This window comes from Osmerus mordax, chromosome 25 (genome assembly GCF_038355195.1).
Source record: "Osmerus mordax isolate fOsmMor3 chromosome 25, fOsmMor3.pri, whole genome shotgun sequence".
Lineage (NCBI taxonomy): Eukaryota > Metazoa > Chordata > Actinopteri > Osmeriformes > Osmeridae > Osmerus > Osmerus mordax.
In genome coordinates, this window is record NC_090074.1 from 9,895,919 (window position 1) to 9,911,695 (window position 15,777).

At 52.7% G+C, this 15,777-nt stretch overlaps 50 non-coding genes across 50 annotated transcripts; 35 read left to right on the forward strand and 15 right to left on the reverse strand.

The window, feature by feature from the left end:
- Positions 1-233: 233 nt before the first annotated feature.
- Positions 234-307, forward strand: trnan-guu (transfer RNA asparagine (anticodon GUU)). Its single transcript has one exon. It is a non-coding gene; the product is annotated as a tRNA-Asn (tRNA).
- Positions 308-388: 81 nt separating this feature from the next.
- Positions 389-462, forward strand: trnat-agu (transfer RNA threonine (anticodon AGU)). Its single transcript has one exon. It is a non-coding gene; the product is annotated as a tRNA-Thr (tRNA).
- A 122-nt stretch (positions 463-584) lies between these two features.
- trnae-cuc (transfer RNA glutamic acid (anticodon CUC)) lies at positions 585-656 on the forward strand. Its single transcript has one exon. It is a non-coding gene; the product is annotated as a tRNA-Glu (tRNA).
- Positions 657-752: 96 nt separating this feature from the next.
- Positions 753-842, reverse strand: trnay-gua (transfer RNA tyrosine (anticodon GUA)). The gene is given in 2 exon segments: positions 753-788; positions 806-842. It is a non-coding gene; the product is annotated as a tRNA-Tyr (tRNA).
- Positions 843-955: 113 nt separating this feature from the next.
- On the forward strand, positions 956-1,027 carry trnae-uuc (transfer RNA glutamic acid (anticodon UUC)). Its single transcript has one exon. It is a non-coding gene; the product is annotated as a tRNA-Glu (tRNA).
- Positions 1,028-1,237: 210 nt separating this feature from the next.
- On the reverse strand, positions 1,238-1,310 carry trnak-uuu (transfer RNA lysine (anticodon UUU)). The gene has a single exon. It is a non-coding gene; the product is annotated as a tRNA-Lys (tRNA).
- A 536-nt stretch (positions 1,311-1,846) lies between these two features.
- On the forward strand, positions 1,847-1,918 carry trnaw-cca (transfer RNA tryptophan (anticodon CCA)). Its single transcript has one exon. It is a non-coding gene; the product is annotated as a tRNA-Trp (tRNA).
- A 339-nt stretch (positions 1,919-2,257) lies between these two features.
- trnan-guu (transfer RNA asparagine (anticodon GUU)) lies at positions 2,258-2,331 on the forward strand. Its single transcript has one exon. It is a non-coding gene; the product is annotated as a tRNA-Asn (tRNA).
- An 81-nt stretch (positions 2,332-2,412) lies between these two features.
- trnat-agu (transfer RNA threonine (anticodon AGU)) lies at positions 2,413-2,486 on the forward strand. The gene has a single exon. It is a non-coding gene; the product is annotated as a tRNA-Thr (tRNA).
- Positions 2,487-2,608: 122 nt separating this feature from the next.
- Positions 2,609-2,680, forward strand: trnae-cuc (transfer RNA glutamic acid (anticodon CUC)). Its single transcript has one exon. It is a non-coding gene; the product is annotated as a tRNA-Glu (tRNA).
- Positions 2,681-2,776: 96 nt separating this feature from the next.
- trnay-gua (transfer RNA tyrosine (anticodon GUA)) lies at positions 2,777-2,866 on the reverse strand. Its single transcript is given in 2 exon segments — positions 2,777-2,812; positions 2,830-2,866. It is a non-coding gene; the product is annotated as a tRNA-Tyr (tRNA).
- A 113-nt stretch (positions 2,867-2,979) lies between these two features.
- On the forward strand, positions 2,980-3,051 carry trnae-uuc (transfer RNA glutamic acid (anticodon UUC)). The gene has a single exon. It is a non-coding gene; the product is annotated as a tRNA-Glu (tRNA).
- A 210-nt stretch (positions 3,052-3,261) lies between these two features.
- On the reverse strand, positions 3,262-3,334 carry trnak-uuu (transfer RNA lysine (anticodon UUU)). The gene has a single exon. It is a non-coding gene; the product is annotated as a tRNA-Lys (tRNA).
- Positions 3,335-3,870: 536 nt separating this feature from the next.
- Positions 3,871-3,942, forward strand: trnaw-cca (transfer RNA tryptophan (anticodon CCA)). Its single transcript has one exon. It is a non-coding gene; the product is annotated as a tRNA-Trp (tRNA).
- A 339-nt stretch (positions 3,943-4,281) lies between these two features.
- trnan-guu (transfer RNA asparagine (anticodon GUU)) lies at positions 4,282-4,355 on the forward strand. The gene has a single exon. It is a non-coding gene; the product is annotated as a tRNA-Asn (tRNA).
- Positions 4,356-4,436: 81 nt separating this feature from the next.
- trnat-agu (transfer RNA threonine (anticodon AGU)) lies at positions 4,437-4,510 on the forward strand. The gene has a single exon. It is a non-coding gene; the product is annotated as a tRNA-Thr (tRNA).
- Positions 4,511-4,632: 122 nt separating this feature from the next.
- trnae-cuc (transfer RNA glutamic acid (anticodon CUC)) lies at positions 4,633-4,704 on the forward strand. Its single transcript has one exon. It is a non-coding gene; the product is annotated as a tRNA-Glu (tRNA).
- A 96-nt stretch (positions 4,705-4,800) lies between these two features.
- Positions 4,801-4,890, reverse strand: trnay-gua (transfer RNA tyrosine (anticodon GUA)). Its single transcript is given in 2 exon segments — positions 4,801-4,836; positions 4,854-4,890. It is a non-coding gene; the product is annotated as a tRNA-Tyr (tRNA).
- A 113-nt stretch (positions 4,891-5,003) lies between these two features.
- trnae-uuc (transfer RNA glutamic acid (anticodon UUC)) lies at positions 5,004-5,075 on the forward strand. Its single transcript has one exon. It is a non-coding gene; the product is annotated as a tRNA-Glu (tRNA).
- A 210-nt stretch (positions 5,076-5,285) lies between these two features.
- trnak-uuu (transfer RNA lysine (anticodon UUU)) lies at positions 5,286-5,358 on the reverse strand. Its single transcript has one exon. It is a non-coding gene; the product is annotated as a tRNA-Lys (tRNA).
- Positions 5,359-5,894: 536 nt separating this feature from the next.
- Positions 5,895-5,966, forward strand: trnaw-cca (transfer RNA tryptophan (anticodon CCA)). The gene has a single exon. It is a non-coding gene; the product is annotated as a tRNA-Trp (tRNA).
- Positions 5,967-6,459: 493 nt separating this feature from the next.
- trnat-agu (transfer RNA threonine (anticodon AGU)) lies at positions 6,460-6,533 on the forward strand. Its single transcript has one exon. It is a non-coding gene; the product is annotated as a tRNA-Thr (tRNA).
- A 122-nt stretch (positions 6,534-6,655) lies between these two features.
- trnae-cuc (transfer RNA glutamic acid (anticodon CUC)) lies at positions 6,656-6,727 on the forward strand. The gene has a single exon. It is a non-coding gene; the product is annotated as a tRNA-Glu (tRNA).
- A 96-nt stretch (positions 6,728-6,823) lies between these two features.
- Positions 6,824-6,913, reverse strand: trnay-gua (transfer RNA tyrosine (anticodon GUA)). The gene is given in 2 exon segments: positions 6,824-6,859; positions 6,877-6,913. It is a non-coding gene; the product is annotated as a tRNA-Tyr (tRNA).
- Positions 6,914-7,026: 113 nt separating this feature from the next.
- On the forward strand, positions 7,027-7,098 carry trnae-uuc (transfer RNA glutamic acid (anticodon UUC)). The gene has a single exon. It is a non-coding gene; the product is annotated as a tRNA-Glu (tRNA).
- A 210-nt stretch (positions 7,099-7,308) lies between these two features.
- On the reverse strand, positions 7,309-7,381 carry trnak-uuu (transfer RNA lysine (anticodon UUU)). The gene has a single exon. It is a non-coding gene; the product is annotated as a tRNA-Lys (tRNA).
- A 536-nt stretch (positions 7,382-7,917) lies between these two features.
- Positions 7,918-7,989, forward strand: trnaw-cca (transfer RNA tryptophan (anticodon CCA)). The gene has a single exon. It is a non-coding gene; the product is annotated as a tRNA-Trp (tRNA).
- Positions 7,990-8,483: 494 nt separating this feature from the next.
- trnat-agu (transfer RNA threonine (anticodon AGU)) lies at positions 8,484-8,557 on the forward strand. Its single transcript has one exon. It is a non-coding gene; the product is annotated as a tRNA-Thr (tRNA).
- A 122-nt stretch (positions 8,558-8,679) lies between these two features.
- Positions 8,680-8,751, forward strand: trnae-cuc (transfer RNA glutamic acid (anticodon CUC)). Its single transcript has one exon. It is a non-coding gene; the product is annotated as a tRNA-Glu (tRNA).
- Positions 8,752-8,847: 96 nt separating this feature from the next.
- trnay-gua (transfer RNA tyrosine (anticodon GUA)) lies at positions 8,848-8,937 on the reverse strand. Its single transcript is given in 2 exon segments — positions 8,848-8,883; positions 8,901-8,937. It is a non-coding gene; the product is annotated as a tRNA-Tyr (tRNA).
- Positions 8,938-9,049: 112 nt separating this feature from the next.
- Positions 9,050-9,121, forward strand: trnae-uuc (transfer RNA glutamic acid (anticodon UUC)). Its single transcript has one exon. It is a non-coding gene; the product is annotated as a tRNA-Glu (tRNA).
- A 210-nt stretch (positions 9,122-9,331) lies between these two features.
- On the reverse strand, positions 9,332-9,404 carry trnak-uuu (transfer RNA lysine (anticodon UUU)). Its single transcript has one exon. It is a non-coding gene; the product is annotated as a tRNA-Lys (tRNA).
- Positions 9,405-9,940: 536 nt separating this feature from the next.
- trnaw-cca (transfer RNA tryptophan (anticodon CCA)) lies at positions 9,941-10,012 on the forward strand. Its single transcript has one exon. It is a non-coding gene; the product is annotated as a tRNA-Trp (tRNA).
- Positions 10,013-10,351: 339 nt separating this feature from the next.
- Positions 10,352-10,425, forward strand: trnan-guu (transfer RNA asparagine (anticodon GUU)). Its single transcript has one exon. It is a non-coding gene; the product is annotated as a tRNA-Asn (tRNA).
- An 81-nt stretch (positions 10,426-10,506) lies between these two features.
- On the forward strand, positions 10,507-10,580 carry trnat-agu (transfer RNA threonine (anticodon AGU)). Its single transcript has one exon. It is a non-coding gene; the product is annotated as a tRNA-Thr (tRNA).
- A 290-nt stretch (positions 10,581-10,870) lies between these two features.
- trnay-gua (transfer RNA tyrosine (anticodon GUA)) lies at positions 10,871-10,960 on the reverse strand. The gene is given in 2 exon segments: positions 10,871-10,906; positions 10,924-10,960. It is a non-coding gene; the product is annotated as a tRNA-Tyr (tRNA).
- Positions 10,961-11,073: 113 nt separating this feature from the next.
- trnae-uuc (transfer RNA glutamic acid (anticodon UUC)) lies at positions 11,074-11,145 on the forward strand. The gene has a single exon. It is a non-coding gene; the product is annotated as a tRNA-Glu (tRNA).
- Positions 11,146-11,562: 417 nt separating this feature from the next.
- On the reverse strand, positions 11,563-11,635 carry trnak-uuu (transfer RNA lysine (anticodon UUU)). Its single transcript has one exon. It is a non-coding gene; the product is annotated as a tRNA-Lys (tRNA).
- A 536-nt stretch (positions 11,636-12,171) lies between these two features.
- trnaw-cca (transfer RNA tryptophan (anticodon CCA)) lies at positions 12,172-12,243 on the forward strand. Its single transcript has one exon. It is a non-coding gene; the product is annotated as a tRNA-Trp (tRNA).
- A 339-nt stretch (positions 12,244-12,582) lies between these two features.
- trnan-guu (transfer RNA asparagine (anticodon GUU)) lies at positions 12,583-12,656 on the forward strand. Its single transcript has one exon. It is a non-coding gene; the product is annotated as a tRNA-Asn (tRNA).
- Positions 12,657-12,737: 81 nt separating this feature from the next.
- Positions 12,738-12,811, forward strand: trnat-agu (transfer RNA threonine (anticodon AGU)). Its single transcript has one exon. It is a non-coding gene; the product is annotated as a tRNA-Thr (tRNA).
- Positions 12,812-13,101: 290 nt separating this feature from the next.
- Positions 13,102-13,191, reverse strand: trnay-gua (transfer RNA tyrosine (anticodon GUA)). Its single transcript is given in 2 exon segments — positions 13,102-13,137; positions 13,155-13,191. It is a non-coding gene; the product is annotated as a tRNA-Tyr (tRNA).
- Positions 13,192-13,304: 113 nt separating this feature from the next.
- Positions 13,305-13,376, forward strand: trnae-uuc (transfer RNA glutamic acid (anticodon UUC)). Its single transcript has one exon. It is a non-coding gene; the product is annotated as a tRNA-Glu (tRNA).
- A 417-nt stretch (positions 13,377-13,793) lies between these two features.
- trnak-uuu (transfer RNA lysine (anticodon UUU)) lies at positions 13,794-13,866 on the reverse strand. Its single transcript has one exon. It is a non-coding gene; the product is annotated as a tRNA-Lys (tRNA).
- Positions 13,867-14,402: 536 nt separating this feature from the next.
- trnaw-cca (transfer RNA tryptophan (anticodon CCA)) lies at positions 14,403-14,474 on the forward strand. Its single transcript has one exon. It is a non-coding gene; the product is annotated as a tRNA-Trp (tRNA).
- A 339-nt stretch (positions 14,475-14,813) lies between these two features.
- trnan-guu (transfer RNA asparagine (anticodon GUU)) lies at positions 14,814-14,887 on the forward strand. Its single transcript has one exon. It is a non-coding gene; the product is annotated as a tRNA-Asn (tRNA).
- An 81-nt stretch (positions 14,888-14,968) lies between these two features.
- On the forward strand, positions 14,969-15,042 carry trnat-agu (transfer RNA threonine (anticodon AGU)). The gene has a single exon. It is a non-coding gene; the product is annotated as a tRNA-Thr (tRNA).
- A 122-nt stretch (positions 15,043-15,164) lies between these two features.
- Positions 15,165-15,236, forward strand: trnae-cuc (transfer RNA glutamic acid (anticodon CUC)). Its single transcript has one exon. It is a non-coding gene; the product is annotated as a tRNA-Glu (tRNA).
- Positions 15,237-15,332: 96 nt separating this feature from the next.
- Positions 15,333-15,422, reverse strand: trnay-gua (transfer RNA tyrosine (anticodon GUA)). The gene is given in 2 exon segments: positions 15,333-15,368; positions 15,386-15,422. It is a non-coding gene; the product is annotated as a tRNA-Tyr (tRNA).
- Positions 15,423-15,535: 113 nt separating this feature from the next.
- trnae-uuc (transfer RNA glutamic acid (anticodon UUC)) lies at positions 15,536-15,607 on the forward strand. The gene has a single exon. It is a non-coding gene; the product is annotated as a tRNA-Glu (tRNA).
- The last annotated feature ends 170 nt before the right edge of the window (positions 15,608-15,777 follow it).

Consider the following 15,777-nt stretch of genomic DNA (forward strand, 5'->3'; position numbering starts at 1 on the left):
CCCTCAAAGTGAGTCATGCCACCACTTCTAGGCAGGGCAAAGAAAAGCCATTCAAAGGTTGTGGGTTGGAGTCCCACCAGAGTCGTTGTCTTTGCTTCCCAAACTCCCGTTGACAGATCACAGGAAGAGTTATTAGTATGGCCGCTCCTCCTCCTCTTCATCATGGGGAGTTTTGGCCCACGTCTCCCAGCGTTTCCTTCCATTTTTTCGAGTCCTGGTCCCGTGGAGACAGGGTCTCTGTGGCGCAATTGGTTAGCGCGTTCGGCTGTTAACCGAAAGGATGGTGGTTCGAGCCCACCCAGGGACGAGTGTTTTCTTGTTTGAAAACCTTAAAGCACCTACCCGAAGAGAAAACAGCAGCCTGAGCCCGTCGTGGAGCGCCAAGCAAGGCGCCGTGGCTTAGTTGGTCAAAGCGCCTGTCTAGTAAACAGGAGATCCTGAGTTCAAATCTCAGCGGTGCCTTTTCTGGCGCAAGAGGAAGCCAAGCGCTCCCTGGTGGTAGGTTCATTTGAAAGCTTAGCCTTGCAACTTGGCCCTCATCTTTGACAGTGAGCGAGCAGAGTGAGCCCGAGGAAGCAGAGCTCTCCCTGGTGGTCTAGTGGCTAGGATTCGGCGCTCTCACCGCCGCGGCCCGGGTTCGATTCCCGGTCAGGGAAACCTGTTTTGAGACCTCTTTTAAAATGGGGGCGGGTTTCCCTGCCGGTAGAGTAGCCTTGCTGTCGGATAGGCAATATTTGACCCCAAAACATCCCTCCTTCGAGCCGGATTTGAACCAGCGACCTAAGGATTTCTAACCGCGTTTGACCTACAGTCCTCCGCTCTACCAACTGAGCTATCGAAGGGTGAACGAGAGAGGGGTTTTTTCTGGCGAGGAAGGCATGCGATCCCCCATTCTCTCTCCAGTTGAGATACGAAAGAAGAAAGCCTTTGCTGACGCGACGGTCTTTCGAGCCTCTCCCTGGTGGTCTAGTGGCTAGGATTCGGCGCTTTCACCGCCGCGGCCCGGGTTCGATTCCCGGTCAGGGAACTTTAGGTTCAGCCGAAAGCTTGGTGACAGCTGGCTTTTTGCGTCCTTTGTCTCAAAGTAAGGCGTGCCACCAAGTCACGCTGTGTAGTTTGAACACACAGCTCACGCAGGGACTCGAAAGCTGGACCCTCAAGATTAAAAGCTTCCTCAAAGTGAGGTACATGAGAGAGAGTCAAAGGTGGACCGCTCCGACAGGGTTTGAACGCACGCCGCCCGAACAGGGACTTGAACCCTGGACCCTCAGATTAAAAGTCTGATGCTCTGCCGACTGAGCTATCCGGGCTCTGGAAGGACGGAAAACACAGGGTGTTTCGTGGAACTTGCGCATGTAAATCTCCTCGCCCACACGAACCCTTAAGGATCGTATGGCGAATCCCTGGCAAGTGTAGCGGGGTTTGCTCGTTGAAGAATGGAAATACTTCGCCAGTCGTCAGCATTAGTGAACACGCACCCGTCCAAATACCTTTGACAATGGATTTGTTCAAGTAAGGACAATATGGATCGTATGAAGGAGTTAGATTTTGAACTTGTTATGAGATTGGTTTCAATGAACAGCTGCAGGGGTCACGAGACTGAGTCTGCGTGATCTCAGTCAGGTTGCAATTAGAATTGGGTTTTTGGGGACTTGTTCTGTGGAACCGTTCAGGTAGTGTTGCACAGGCACTAATCTCGTTGAATCCCAGGAGAAGCTTGGCGACGTCCATTGGAACGTCAATCCTGATGGCGTTCACGCCATAGTTGGTACTCTGAGCGCACTTTGCGGCACAGCGTTTGCACATCAGAGTCCACGTCAGAATGTTGCCTCCTTGCATGCACGTGGGCCTCGTGGCGCAACGGTAGCGCGTCTGACTCCAGATCAGAAGGTTGCGTGTTCAAATCACGTCGGGGTCAGCGGAGATTATGTGTGGCCCTCCATCGGGAAAAGGACGTCTTTCTTGCGGACGCAGTGAGAGCTCACTCTTTTACAGAACTGGCAAAATCAAGCTCTGATTGCTTTCCCTCAAAGTGAGTCATGCCACCACTTCTAGGCAGGGCAAAGAAAAGCCATTCAAAGGTTGTGGGTTGGAGTCCCACCAGAGTCGTTGTCTTTGCTTCCCAAACTCCCGTTGACAGATCACAGGAAGAGTTATTAGTATGGCCGCTCCTCCTCCTCTTCATCATGGGGAGTTTTGGCCCACGTCTCCCAGCGTTTCCTTCCATTTTTTCGAGTCCTGGTCCCGTGGAGACAGGGTCTCTGTGGCGCAATTGGTTAGCGCGTTCGGCTGTTAACCGAAAGGATGGTGGTTCGAGCCCACCCAGGGACGAGTGTTTTCTTGTTTGAAAACCTTAAAGCACCTACCCGAAGAGAAAACAGCAGCCTGAGCCCGTCGTGGAGCGCCAAGCAAGGCGCCGTGGCTTAGTTGGTCAAAGCGCCTGTCTAGTAAACAGGAGATCCTGAGTTCAAATCTCAGCGGTGCCTTTTCTGGCGCAAGAGGAAGCCAAGCGCTCCCTGGTGGTAGGTTCATTTGAAAGCTTAGCCTTGCAACTTGGCCCTCATCTTTGACAGTGAGCGAGCAGAGTGAGCCCGAGGAAGCAGAGCTCTCCCTGGTGGTCTAGTGGCTAGGATTCGGCGCTCTCACCGCCGCGGCCCGGGTTCGATTCCCGGTCAGGGAAACCTGTTTTGAGACCTCTTTTAAAATGGGGGCGGGTTTCCCTGCCGGTAGAGTAGCCTTGCTGTCGGATAGGCAATATTTGACCCCAAAACATCCCTCCTTCGAGCCGGATTTGAACCAGCGACCTAAGGATTTCTAACCGCGTTTGACCTACAGTCCTCCGCTCTACCAACTGAGCTATCGAAGGGTGAACGAGAGAGGGGTTTTTTCTGGCGAGGAAGGCATGCGATCCCCCATTCTCTCTCCAGTTGAGATACGAAAGAAGAAAGCCTTTGCTGACGCAACGGTCTTTCGAGCCTCTCCCTGGTGGTCTAGTGGCTAGGATTCGGCGCTTTCACCGCCGCGGCCCGGGTTCGATTCCCGGTCAGGGAACTTTAGGTTCAGCCGAAAGCTTGGTGACAGCTGGCTTTTTGCGTCCTTTGTCTCAAAGTAAGGCGTGCCACCAAGTCACGCTGTGTAGTTTGAACACACAGCTCACGCAGGGACTCGAAAGCTGGACCCTCAAGATTAAAAGCTTCCTCAAAGTGAGGTACATGAGAGAGAGTCAAAGGTGGACCGCTCCGACAGGGTTTGAACGCACGCCGCCCGAACAGGGACTTGAACCCTGGACCCTCAGATTAAAAGTCTGATGCTCTGCCGACTGAGCTATCCGGGCTCTGGAAGGACGGAAAACACAGGGTGTTTCGTGGAACTTGCGCATGTAAATCTCCTCGCCCACACGAACCCTTAAGGATCGTATGGCGAATCCCTGGCAAGTGTAGCGGGGTTTGCTCGTTGAAGAATGGAAATACTTCGCCAGTCGTCAGCATTAGTGAACACGCACCCGTCCAAATACCTTTGACAATGGATTTGTTCAAGTAAGGACAATATGGATCGTATGAAGGAGTTAGATTTTGAACTTGTTATGATATTGGTTTCAATGAACAGCTGCAGGGGTCACGAGACTGAGTCTGCGTGATCTCAGTCAGGTTGCAATTAGAATTGGGTTTTTGGGGACTTGTTCTGTGGAATCGTTCAGGTAGTGTTGCACAGGCACTAATCTCGTTGAATCCCAGGAGAAGCTTGGCGACGTCCATTGGAACGTCAATCCTGATGGCGTTCACGCCATAGTTGGTACTCTGAGCGCACTTTGCGGCACAGCGTTTGCACATCAGAGTCCACGTCAGAATGTTGCCTCCTTGCATGCACGTGGGCCTCGTGGCGCAACGGTAGCGCGTCTGACTCCAGATCAGAAGGTTGCGTGTTCAAATCACGTCGGGGTCAGCGGAGATTATGTGTGGCCCTCCATCGGGAAAAGGACGTCTTTCTTGCGGACGCAGTGAGAGCTCACTCTTTTACAGAACTGGCAAAATCAAGCTCTGATTGCTTTCCCTCAAAGTGAGTCATGCCACCACTTCTAGGCAGGGCAAAGAAAAGCCATTCAAAGGTTGTGGGTTGGAGTCCCACCAGAGTCGTTGTCTTTGCTTCCCAAACTCCCGTTGACAGATCACAGGAAGAGTTATTAGTATGGCCGCTCCTCCTCCTCTTCATCATGGGGAGTTTTGGCCCACGTCTCCCAGCGTTTCCTTCCATTTTTTCGAGTCCTGGTCCCGTGGAGACAGGGTCTCTGTGGCGCAATTGGTTAGCGCGTTCGGCTGTTAACCGAAAGGATGGTGGTTCGAGCCCACCCAGGGACGAGTGTTTTCTTGTTTGAAAACCTTAAAGCACCTACCCGAAGAGAAAACAGCAGCCTGAGCCCGTCGTGGAGCGCCAAGCAAGGCGCCGTGGCTTAGTTGGTCAAAGCGCCTGTCTAGTAAACAGGAGATCCTGAGTTCAAATCTCAGCGGTGCCTTTTCTGGCGCAAGAGGAAGCCAAGCGCTCCCTGGTGGTAGGTTCATTTGAAAGCTTAGCCTTGCAACTTGGCCCTCATCTTTGACAGTGAGCGAGCAGAGTGAGCCCGAGGAAGCAGAGCTCTCCCTGGTGGTCTAGTGGCTAGGATTCGGCGCTCTCACCGCCGCGGCCCGGGTTCGATTCCCGGTCAGGGAAACCTGTTTTGAGACCTCTTTTAAAATGGGGGCGGGTTTCCCTGCCGGTAGAGTAGGCTTGCTGTCGGATAGGCAATATTTGACCCCAAAACATCCCTCCTTCGAGCCGGATTTGAACCAGCGACCTAAGGATTTCTAACCCCGTTTGACCTACAGTCCTCCGCTCTACCAACTGAGCTATCGAAGGGTGAACGAGAGAGGGGTTTTTTCTGGCGAGGAAGGCATGCGATCCCCCATTCTCTCTCCAGTTGAGATACGAAAGAAGAAAGCCTTTGCTGACGCGACAGTCTTTCGAGCCTCTCCCTGGTGGTCTAGTGGCTAGGATTCGGCGCTTTCACCGCCGCGGCCCGGGTTCGATTCCCGGTCAGGGAACTTTAGGTTCAGCCGAAAGCTTGGTGACAGCTGGCTTTTTGCGTCCTTTGTCTCAAAGTAAGGCGTGCCACCAAGTCACGCTGTGTAGTTTGAACACACAGCTCACGCAGGGACTCGAAAGCTGGACCCTCAAGATTAAAAGCTTCCTCAAAGTGAGGTACATGAGAGAGAGTCAAAGGTGGACCGCTCCGACAGGGTTTGAACGCACGCCGCCCGAACAGGGACTTGAACCCTGGACCCTCAGATTAAAAGTCTGATGCTCTGCCGACTGAGCTATCCGGGCTCTGGAAGGACGGAAAACACAGGGTGTTTCGTGGAACTTGCGCATGTAAATCTCCTCGCCCACACGAACCCTTAAGGATCGTATGGCGAATCCCTGGCAAGTGTAGCGGGGTTTGCTCGTTGAAGAATGGAAATACTTCGCCAGTCGTCAGCATTAGTGAACACGCACCCGTCCAAATACCTTTGACAATGGATTTGTTCAAGTAAGGACAATATGGATCGTATGAAGGAGTTAGATTTTGAACTTGTTATGAGATTGGTTTCAATGAACAGCTGCAGGGGTCACGAGACTGAGTCTGCGTGATCTCAGTCAGGTTGCAATTAGAATTGGGTTTTTGGGGACTTGTTCTGTGGAATCGTTCAGCTAGTGTTGCACAGGCACTAATCTCGTTGAATCCCAGGAGAAGCTTGGCGACGTCCATTGGAACGTCAATCCTGATGGCGTTCACGCCATAGTTGGTACTCTGAGCGCACTTTGCGGCACAGCGTTTGCACATCAGAGTCCACGTCAGAATGTTGCCTCCTTGCATGCACGTGGGCCTCGTGGCGCAACGGTAGCGCGTCTGACTCCAGATCAGAAGGTTGCGTGTTCAAATCACGTCGGGGTCAGCGGAGATTATGTGTGGCCCTCCATCGGGAAAAGGACGTCTTTCTTGCGGACGCAGTGAGAGCTCACTCTTTTACAGAACTGTCAAAATCAAGCTCTGATTGCTTTCCCTCAAAGTGAGTCATGCCACCACTTCTAGGCAGGGCAAAGAAAAGCCATTCAAAGGTTGTGGGTTGGAGTCCCACCAGAGTCGTTGTCTTTGCTTCCCAAACTCCCGTTGACAGATCACAGGAAGAGTTATTAGTATGGCCGCTCCTCCTCCTCTTCATCATGGGGAGTTTTGGCCCACGTCTCCCAGCGTTTCCTTCCATTTTTTCGAGTCCTGGTCCCGTGGAGACAGGGTCTCTGTGGCGCAATTGTTAGCGCGTTCGGCTGTTAACCGAAAGGATGGTGGTTCGAGCCCACCCAGGGACGAGTGTTTTCTTGTTTGAAAACCGTAAAGCACCTACCCGAAGAGAAAACAGCAGCCTGAGCCCGTCGTGGAGCGCCAAGCAAGGCGCCGTGGCTTAGTTGGTCAAAGCGCCTGTCTAGTAAACAGGAGATCCTGAGTTCAAATCTCAGCGGTGCCTTTTCTGGCGCAAGAGGAAGCCAAGCGCTCCCTGGTGGTAGGTTCATTTGAAAGCTTAGCCTTGCAACTTGGCCCTCATCTTTGACAGTGAGCGAGCAGAGTGAGCCCGAGGAAGCAGAGCTCTCCCTGGTGGTCTAGTGGCTAGGATTCGGCGCTCTCACCGCCGCGGCCCGGGTTCGATTCCCGGTCAGGGAAACCTGTTTTGAGACCTCTTTTAAAATGGGGGCGGGTTTCCCTGCCGGTAGAGTAGCCTTGCTGTCGGATAGGCAATATTTGACCCCAAAACATCCCTCCTTCGAGCCGGATTTGAACCAGCGACCTAAGGATTTCTAACCGCGTTTGACCTACAGTCCTCCGCTCTACCAACTGAGCTATCGAAGGGTGAACGAGAGAGGGGTTTTTTCTGGCGAGGAAGGCATGCGATCCCCCATTCTCTCTCCAGTTGAGATACGAAAGAAGAAAGCCTTTGCTGACGCAACGGTCTTTCGAGCCTCTCCCTGGTGGTCTAGTGGCTAGGATTCGGCGCTTTCACCGCCGCGGCCCGGGTTCGATTCCCGGTCAGGGAACTTTAGGTTCAGCCGAAAGCTTGGTGACAGCTGGCTTTTTGCGTCCTTTGTCTCAAAGTAAGGCGTGCCACCAAGTCACGCTGTGTAGTTTGAACACACAGCTCACGCAGGGACTCGAAAGCTGGACCCTCAAGATTAAAAGCTTCCTCAAAGTGAGGTACATGAGAGAGAGTCAAAGGTGGACCGCTCCGACAGGGTTTGAACGCACGCCGCCCGAACAGGGACTTGAACCCTGGACCCTCAGATTAAAAGTCTGATGCTCTGCCGACTGAGCTATCCGGGCTCTGGAAGGACGGAAAACACAGGGTGTTTCGTGGAACTTGCGCATGTAAATCTCCTCGCCCACACGAACCCTTAAGGATCGTATGGCGAATCCCTGGCAAGTGTAGCGGGGTTTGCTCGTTGAAGAATGGAAATACTTCGCCAGTCGTCAGCATTAGTGAACACGCACCCGTCCAAATACCTTTGACAATGGATTTGTTCAAGTAAGGACAATATGGATCGTATGAAGGAGTTAGATTTTGAACTTGTTATGAGATTGGTTTCAATGAACAGCTGCAGGGGTCACGAGACTGAGTCTGCGTGATCTCAGTCAGGTTGCAATTAGAATTGGGTTTTTGGGGACTTGTTCTGTGGAATCGTTCAGCTAGTGTTGCACAGGCACTAATCTCGTTGAATCCCAGGAGAAGCTTGGCGACGTCCATTGGAACGTCAATCCTGATGGCGTTCACGCCATAGTTGGTACTCTGAGCGCACTTTGCGGCACAGCGTTTGCACATCAGAGTCCACGTCAGAATGTTGCCTCCTTGCATGCACGTGGGCCTCGTGGCGCAACGGTAGCGCGTCTGACTCCAGATCAGAAGGTTGCGTGTTCAAATCACGTCGGGGTCAGCGGAGATTATGTGTGGCCCTCCATCGGGAAAAGGACGTCTTTCTTGCGGACGCAGTGAGAGCTCACTCTTTTACAGAACTGGCAAAATCAAGCTCTGATTGCTTTCCCTCAAAGTGAGTCATGCCACCACTTCTAGGCAGGGCAAAGAAAAGCCATTCAAAGGTTGTGGGTTGGAGTCCCACCAGAGTCGTTGTCTTTGCTTCCCAAACTCCCGTTGACAGATCACAGGAAGAGTTATTAGTATGGCCGCTCCTCCTCCTCTTCATCATGGGGAGTTTTGGCCCACGTCTCCCAGCGTTTCCTTCCATTTTTTCGAGTCCTGGTCCCGTGGAGACAGGGTCTCTGTGGCGCAATTGGTTAGCACGTTCGGCTGTTAACCGAAAGGATGGTGGTTCGAGCCCACCCAGGGACGAGTGTTTTCTTGTTTGAAAACCTTAAAGCACCTACCCGAAGAGAAAACAGCAGCCTGAGCCCGTCGTGGAGCGCCAAGCAAGGCGCCGTGGCTTAGTTGGTCAAAGCGCCTGTCTAGTAAACAGGAGATCCTGAGTTCAAATCTCAGCGGTGCCTTTTCTGGCGCAAGAGGAAGCCAAGCGCTCCCTGGTGGTAGGTTCATTTGAAAGCTTAGCCTTGCAACTTGGCCCTCATCTTTGACAGTGAGCGAGCAGAGTGAGCCCGAGGAAGCAGAGCTCTCCCTGGTGGTCTAGTGGCTAGGATTCGGCGCTCTCACCGCCGCGGCCCGGGTTCGATTCCCGGTCAGGGAAACCTGTTTTGAGACCTCTTTTAAAATGGGGGCGGGTTTCCCTGCCGGTAGAGTAGCCTTGCTGTCGGATAGGCAATATTTGACCCCAAAACATCCCTCCTTCGAGCCGGATTTGAACCAGCGACCTAAGGATTTCTAACCGCGTTCGACCTACAGTCCTCCGCTCTACCAACTGAGCTATCGAAGGGTGAACAAAGAGGGTTTTTTTCTGGCGAGGAAGGCATGCGATCCCCCATTCTCTCTCCAGTTGAGATACGAAAGAAGAAAGCCTTTGCTGACGCAACGGTCTTTCGAGCCTCTCCCTGGTGGTCTAGTGGCTAGGATTCGGCGCTTTCACCGCCGCGGCCCGGGTTCGATTCCCGGTCAGGGAACTTTAGGTTCAGCCGAAAGCTTGGTGACAGCTGGCTTTTTGCGTCCTTTGTCTCAAAGTAAGGCGTGCCACCAAGTCACGCTGTGTAGTTTGAACACACAGCTCACGCAGGGACTCGAAAGCTGGACCCTCAAGATTAAAAGCTTCCTCAAAGTGAGGTACATGAGAGAGAGTCAAAGGTGGACCGCTCCGACAGGGTTTGAACGCACGCCGCCCGAACAGGGACTTGAACCCTGGACCCTCAGATTAAAAGTCTGATGCTCTGCCGACTGAGCTATCCGGGCTCTGGAAGGACGGAAAACACAGGGTGTTTCGTGGAACTTGCGCATGTAAATCTCCTCGCCCACACGAACCCTTAAGGATCGTATGGCGAATCCCTGGCAAGTGTAGCGGGGTTTGCTCGTTGAAGAATGGAAATACTTCGCCAGTCGTCAGCATTAGTGAACACGCACCCGTCCAAATACCTTTGACAATGGATTTGTTCAAGTAAGGACAATATGGATCGTATGAAGGAGTTAGATTTTGAACTTGTTATGAGATTGGTTTCAATGAACAGCTGCAGGGGTCACGAGACTGAGTCTGCGTGATCTCAGTCAGGTTGCAATTAGAATTGGGTTTTTGGGGACTTGTTCTGTGGAATCGTTCAGGTAGTGTTGCACAGGCACTAATCTCGTTGAATCCCAGGAGAAGCTTGGCGACGTCCATTGGAACGTCAATCCTGATGGCGTTCACGCCATAGTTGGTACTCTGAGCGCACTTTGCGGCACAGCGTTTGCACATCAGAGTCCACGTCAGAATGTTGCCTCCTTGCATGCACGTGGGCCTCGTGGCGCAACGGTAGCGCGTCTGACTCCAGATCAGAAGGTTGCGTGTTCAAATCACGTCGGGGTCAGCGGAGATTATGTGTGGCCCTCCATCGGGAAAAGGACGTCTTTCTTGCGGACGCAGTGAGAGCTCACTCTTTTACAGAACTGGCAAAATCAAGCTCTGATTGCTTTCCCTCAAAGTGAGTCATGCCACCACTTCTAGGCAGGGCAAAGAAAAGCCATTCAAAGGTTGTGGGTTGGAGTCCCACCAGAGTCGTTGTCTTTGCTTCCCAAACTCCCGTTGACAGATCACAGGAAGAGTTATTAGTATGGCCGCTCCTCCTCCTCTTCATCATGGGGAGTTTTGGCCCACGTCTCCCAGCGTTTCCTTCCATTTTTTCGAGTCCTGGTCCCGTGGAGACAGGGTCTCTGTGGCGCAATTGGTTAGCGCGTTCGGCTGTTAACCGAAAGGATGGTGGTTCGAGCCCACCCAGGGACGAGTGTTTTCTTGTTTGAAAACCTTAAAGCACCTACCCGAAGAGAAAACAGCAGCCTGAGCCCGTCGTGGAGCGCCAAGCAAGGCGCCGTGGCTTAGTTGGTCAAAGCGCCTGTCTAGTAAACAGGAGATCCTGAGTTCAAATCTCAGCGGTGCCTTTTCTGGCGCAAGAGGAAGCCAAGCGCTCCCTGGTGGTAGGTTCATTTGAAAGCTTAGCCTTGCAACTTGGCCCTCATCTTTGACAGTGAGCGAGCAGAGTGAGCCCGAGGAAGCAGAGCTCTCCCTGGTGGTCTAGTGGCTAGGATTCGGCGCTCTCACCGCCGCGGCCCGGGTTCGATTCCCGGTCAGGGGAACCTGTTTTGAGACCTCTTTTAAAATGGGGGCGGGTTTCCCTGCCGGTAGAGTAGCCTTGCTGTCGGATAGGCAATATTTGACCCCAAAACATCCCTCCTTCGAGCCGGATTTGAACCAGCGACCTAAGGATTTCTAACCTCGTTTGACCTACAGTCCTCCGCTCTACCAACTGAGCTATCGAAGGGTGAACGAGAGAGGGGTTTTTTCTGGCGAACAAGGCATGCGATCCCCCATTCTCTCTCCAGTTGAGATACGAAAGAAGAAAGCCTTTGCTGACGCAACGGTCTTTCGAGCCTCTCCCTGGTGGTCTAGTGGCTAGGATTCGGCGCTTTCACCGCCGCGGCCCGGGTTCGATTCCCGGTCAGGGAACTTTAGGTTCAGCCGAAAGCTTGGTGACAGCTGGCTTTTTGCGTCCTTTGTCTCAAAGTAAGGCGTGCCACCAAGTCACGCTGTGTAGTTTGAACACACAGCTCACGCAGGGACTCAAAAGCTGGACCCTCAAGATTAAAAGCTTCCTCAAAGTGAGGTACATGAGAGAGAGTCATTACATTACATTTAGTCATTTAGCAGACGCTCTTATCCAGAGCGACTTACAGTAAGTACAGGGACATTCCCCCAAGGCAAGTAAGGTGAAGTGCCTTGCCCCAGGACACGTCAGTTGGCATGACCGGGAATCGAACTGGCAACCTTCGGATTACTAGCCCGATTCCCTCACCGCTCAGCCACCTGACTCCAGAGAGAGAGAGAGTCAAAGGTGGACCGCTCCGACAGGGTTTGAACGCACGCCGCCCGAACAGGGACTTGAACCCTGGACCCTCAGATTAAAAGTCTGATGCTCTGCCGACTGAGCTATCCGGGCTCTGGAAGGACGGAAAACACAGGGTGTTTCGTGGAACTTGCGCATGTAAATCTCCTCGCCCACACGAACCCTTAAGGATCGTATGGCGAATCCCTGGCAAGTGTAGCGGGGTTTGCTCGTTGAAGAATGGAAATACTTCGCCAGTCGTCAGCATTAGTGAACACGCACCCGTCCAAATACCTTTGACAATGGATTTGTTCAAGTAAGGACAATATGGATCGTATGAAGGAGTTAGATTTTGAACTTGTTATGAGATTGGTTTCAATGAACAGCTGCAGGGGTCATGAGACTGAGTCTGCGTGATCTCAGTCAGGTTGCAATTAGAATTGGGTTTTTGGGGACTTGTTCTGTGGAATCGTTCAGGTAGTGTTGCACAGGCACTAATCTCGTTGAATCCCAGGAGAAGCTTGGCGACGTCCATTGGAACGTCAATCCTGATGGCGTTCACGCCATAGTTGGTACTCTGAGCGCACTTTGCGGCACAGCGTTTGCACATCAGAGTCCACGTCAGAATGTTGCCTCCTTGCATGCACGTGGGCCTCGTGGCGCAACGGTAGCGCGTCTGACTCCAGATCAGAAGGTTGCGTGTTCAAATCACGTCGGGGTCAGCGGAGATTATGTGTGGCCCTCCATCGGGAAAAGGACGTCTTTCTTGCGGACGCAGTGAGAGCTCACTCTTTTACAGAACTGGCAAAATCAAGCTCTGATTGCTTTCCCTCAAAGTGAGTCATGCCACCACTTCTAGGCAGGGCAAAGAAAAGCCATTCAAAGGTTGTGGGTTGGAGTCCCACCAGAGTCGTTGTCTTTGCTTCCCAAACTCCCGTTGACAGATCACAGGAAGAGTTATTAGTATGGCCGCTCCTCCTCCTCTTCATCATGGGGAGTTTTGGCCCACGTCTCCCAGCGTTTCCTTCCATTTTTTCGAGTCCTGGTCCCGTGGAGACAGGGTCTCTGTGGCGCAATTGGTTAGCGCGTTCGGCTGTTAACCGAAAGGATGGTGGTTCGAGCCCACCCAGGGACGAGTGTTTTCTTGTTTGAAAACCTTAAAGCACCTACCCGAAGAGAAAACAGCAGCCTGAGCCCGTCGTGGAGCGCCAAGCAAGGCGCCGTGGCTTAGTTGGTCAAAGCGCCTGTCTAGTAAACAGGAGATCCTGAGTTCAAATCTCAGCGGTGCCTTTTCTGGCGCAAGAGGAAGCCAAGCGCTCCCTGGTGGTAGTTTCATTTGGAAGGTTAGCCTTGCAACTTGGCCCTCATCTTTGACAGTGAGCGAGCAGAGTGAGCCCGAGGAAGCAGAGCTCTCCCTGGTGGTCTAGTGGCTAGGATTCGGCGCTCTCACCGCTGCGGCCCGGGTTCGATTCCCGGTCAGGGAAACCTGTTTTGAGACCTCTTTTAAAATGGGGGCGGGTTTCCCTGCAGGTAGAGTAGCCTTGCTGTCGGATAGGCAATATTTGACCCCAAAACATCCCTCCTTCGAGCCGGATTTGAACCAGCGACCTAAGGATTTCTAACCGCGTTTGACCTACAGTCCTCCGCTCTACCAACTGAGCTATCGAAGGGTGAACAAGAGAAGGGTTTTTTCTGGCGAGGAAGGCATGCGATCCCCCATTCTCTCTCCAGTTGAGATACGAAAGAAGAAAGCCTTTGCTGACGCAACGGTCTTTCAAGCCTCTCCCTGGTGGTCTAGTGGCTAGGATTCGGCGCTTTCACCGCCGCGGCCCGGGTTCGATTCCCGGTCAGGGAACTTTAGGTTCAGCCGAAAGCTTGGTGACAGCTGGCTTTTTGCGTCCTTTGTCTCAAAGTAAGGCGTGCCACCAAGTCACGCTGTGTAGTTTGAACACACAGCTCACGCAGGGACTCGAAAGCTGGACCCTCAAGATTAAAAGCTTCCTCAAAGTGAGGTACATGAGAGAGAGTCATTACATTACATTTAGTCATTTAGCAGACGCTCTTATCCAGAGCGACTTACAGTAAGTACAGGGACATTCCCCCAAGGCAAGTAAGGTGAAGTGCCTTGCCCCAGGACACGTCAGTTGGCATGACCGGGAATCGAACTGGCAACCTTCGGATTACTAGCCCGATTCCCTCACCGCTCAGCCACCTGACTCCAGAGAGAGAGAGAGTCAAAGGTGGACCGCTCCGACAGGGTTTGAACGCACGCCGCCCGAACAGGGACTTGAACCCTGGACCCTCAGATTAAAAGTCTGATGCTCTGCCGACTGAGCTATCCGGGCTCTGGAAGGACGGAAAACACAGGGTGTTTCGTGGAACTTGCGCATGTAAATCTCCTCGCCCACACGAACCCTTAAGGATCGTATGGCGAATCCCTGGCAAGTGTAGCGGGGTTTGCTCGTTGAAGAATGGAAATACTTCGCCAGTCGTCAGCATTAGTGAACACGCACCCGTCCAAATACCTTTGACAATGGATTTGTTCAAGTAAGGACAATATGGATCGTATGAAGGAGTTAGATTTTGAACTTGTTATGAGATTGGTTTCAATGAACAGCTGCAGGGGTCACGAGACTGAGTCTGCGTGATCTCAGTCAGGTTGCAATTAGAATTGGGTTTTTGGGGACTTGTTCTGTGGAATCGTTCAGGTAGTGTTGCACAGGCACTAATCTCGTTGAATCCCAGGAGAAGCTTGGCGACGTCCATTGGAACGTCAATCCTGATGGCGTTCACGCCATAGTTGGTACTCTGAGCGCACTTTGCGGCACAGCGTTTGCACATCAGAGTCCACGTCAGAATGTTGCCTCCTTGCATGCACGTGGGCCTCGTGGCGCAACGGTAGCGCGTCTGACTCCAGATCAGAAGGTTGCGTGTTCAAATCACGTCGGGGTCAGCGGAGATTATGTGTGGCCCTCCATCGGGAAAAGGACGTCTTTCTTGCGGACGCAGTGAGAGCTCACTCTTTTACAGAACTGGCAAAATCAAGCTCTGATTGCTTTCCCTCAAAGTGAGTCATGCCACCACTTCTAGGCAGGGCAAAGAAAAGCCATTCAAAGGTTGTGGGTTGGAGTCCCACCAGAGTCGTTGTCTTTGCTTCCCAAACTCCCGTTGACAGATCACAGGAAGAGTTATTAGTATGGCCGCTCCTCCTCCTCTTCATCATGGGGAGTTTTGGCCCACGTCTCCCAGCGTTTCCTTCCATTTTTTCGAGTCCTGGTCCCGTGGAGACAGGGTCTCTGTGGCGCAATTGGTTAGCGCGTTCGGCTGTTAACCGAAAGGATGGTGGTTCGAGCCCACCCAGGGACGAGTGTTTTCTTGTTTGAAAACCTTAAAGCACCTACCCGAAGAGAAAACAGCAGCCTGAGCCCGTCGTGGAGCGCCAAGCAAGGCGCCGTGGCTTAGTTGGTCAAAGCGCCTGTCTAGTAAACAGGAGATCCTGAGTTCAAATCTCAGCGGTGCCTTTTCTGGCGCAAGAGGAAGCCAAGCGCTCCCTGGTGGTAGGTTCATTTGAAAGCTTAGCCTTGCAACTTGGCCCTCATCTTTGACAGTGAGCGAGCAGAGTGAGCCCGAGGAAGCAGAGCTCTCCCTGGTGGTCTAGTGGCTAGGATTCGGCGCTCTCACCGCCGCGGCCCGGGTTCGATTCCCGGTCAGGGAAACCTGTTTTGAGACCTCTTTTAAAATGGGGGCGGGTTTCCCTGCAGGTAGAGTAGCCTTGCTGTCGGATAGGCAATATTTGACCCCAAAACATCCCTCCTTCGAGCCGGATTTGAACCAGCGACCTAAGGATTTCTAACCGCGTTTGACCTACAGTCCTCCGCTCTACCAACTGAGCTATCGAAGGGTGAACGAGAGAGGGGTTTTTTCTGGCGAACAAGGCATGCGATCCCCCATTCTCTCTCCAGTTGAGATACGAAAGAAGAAAGCCTTTGCTGACGCAACGGTCTTTCGAGCCTCTCCCTGGTGGTCTAGTGGCTAGGATTCGGCGCTTTCACCGCCGCGGCCCGGGTTCGATTCCCGGTCAGGGAACTTTAGGTTCAGCCGAAAGCTTGGTGACAGCTGGCTTTTTGCGTCCTTTGTCTCAAAGTAAGGCGTGCCACCAAGTCACGCTGTGTAGTTTGAACACACAGCTCACGCAGGGACTCGAAAGCTGGACCCTCAAGATTAAAAGCTTCCTCAAAGTGAGGTACATGAGAGAG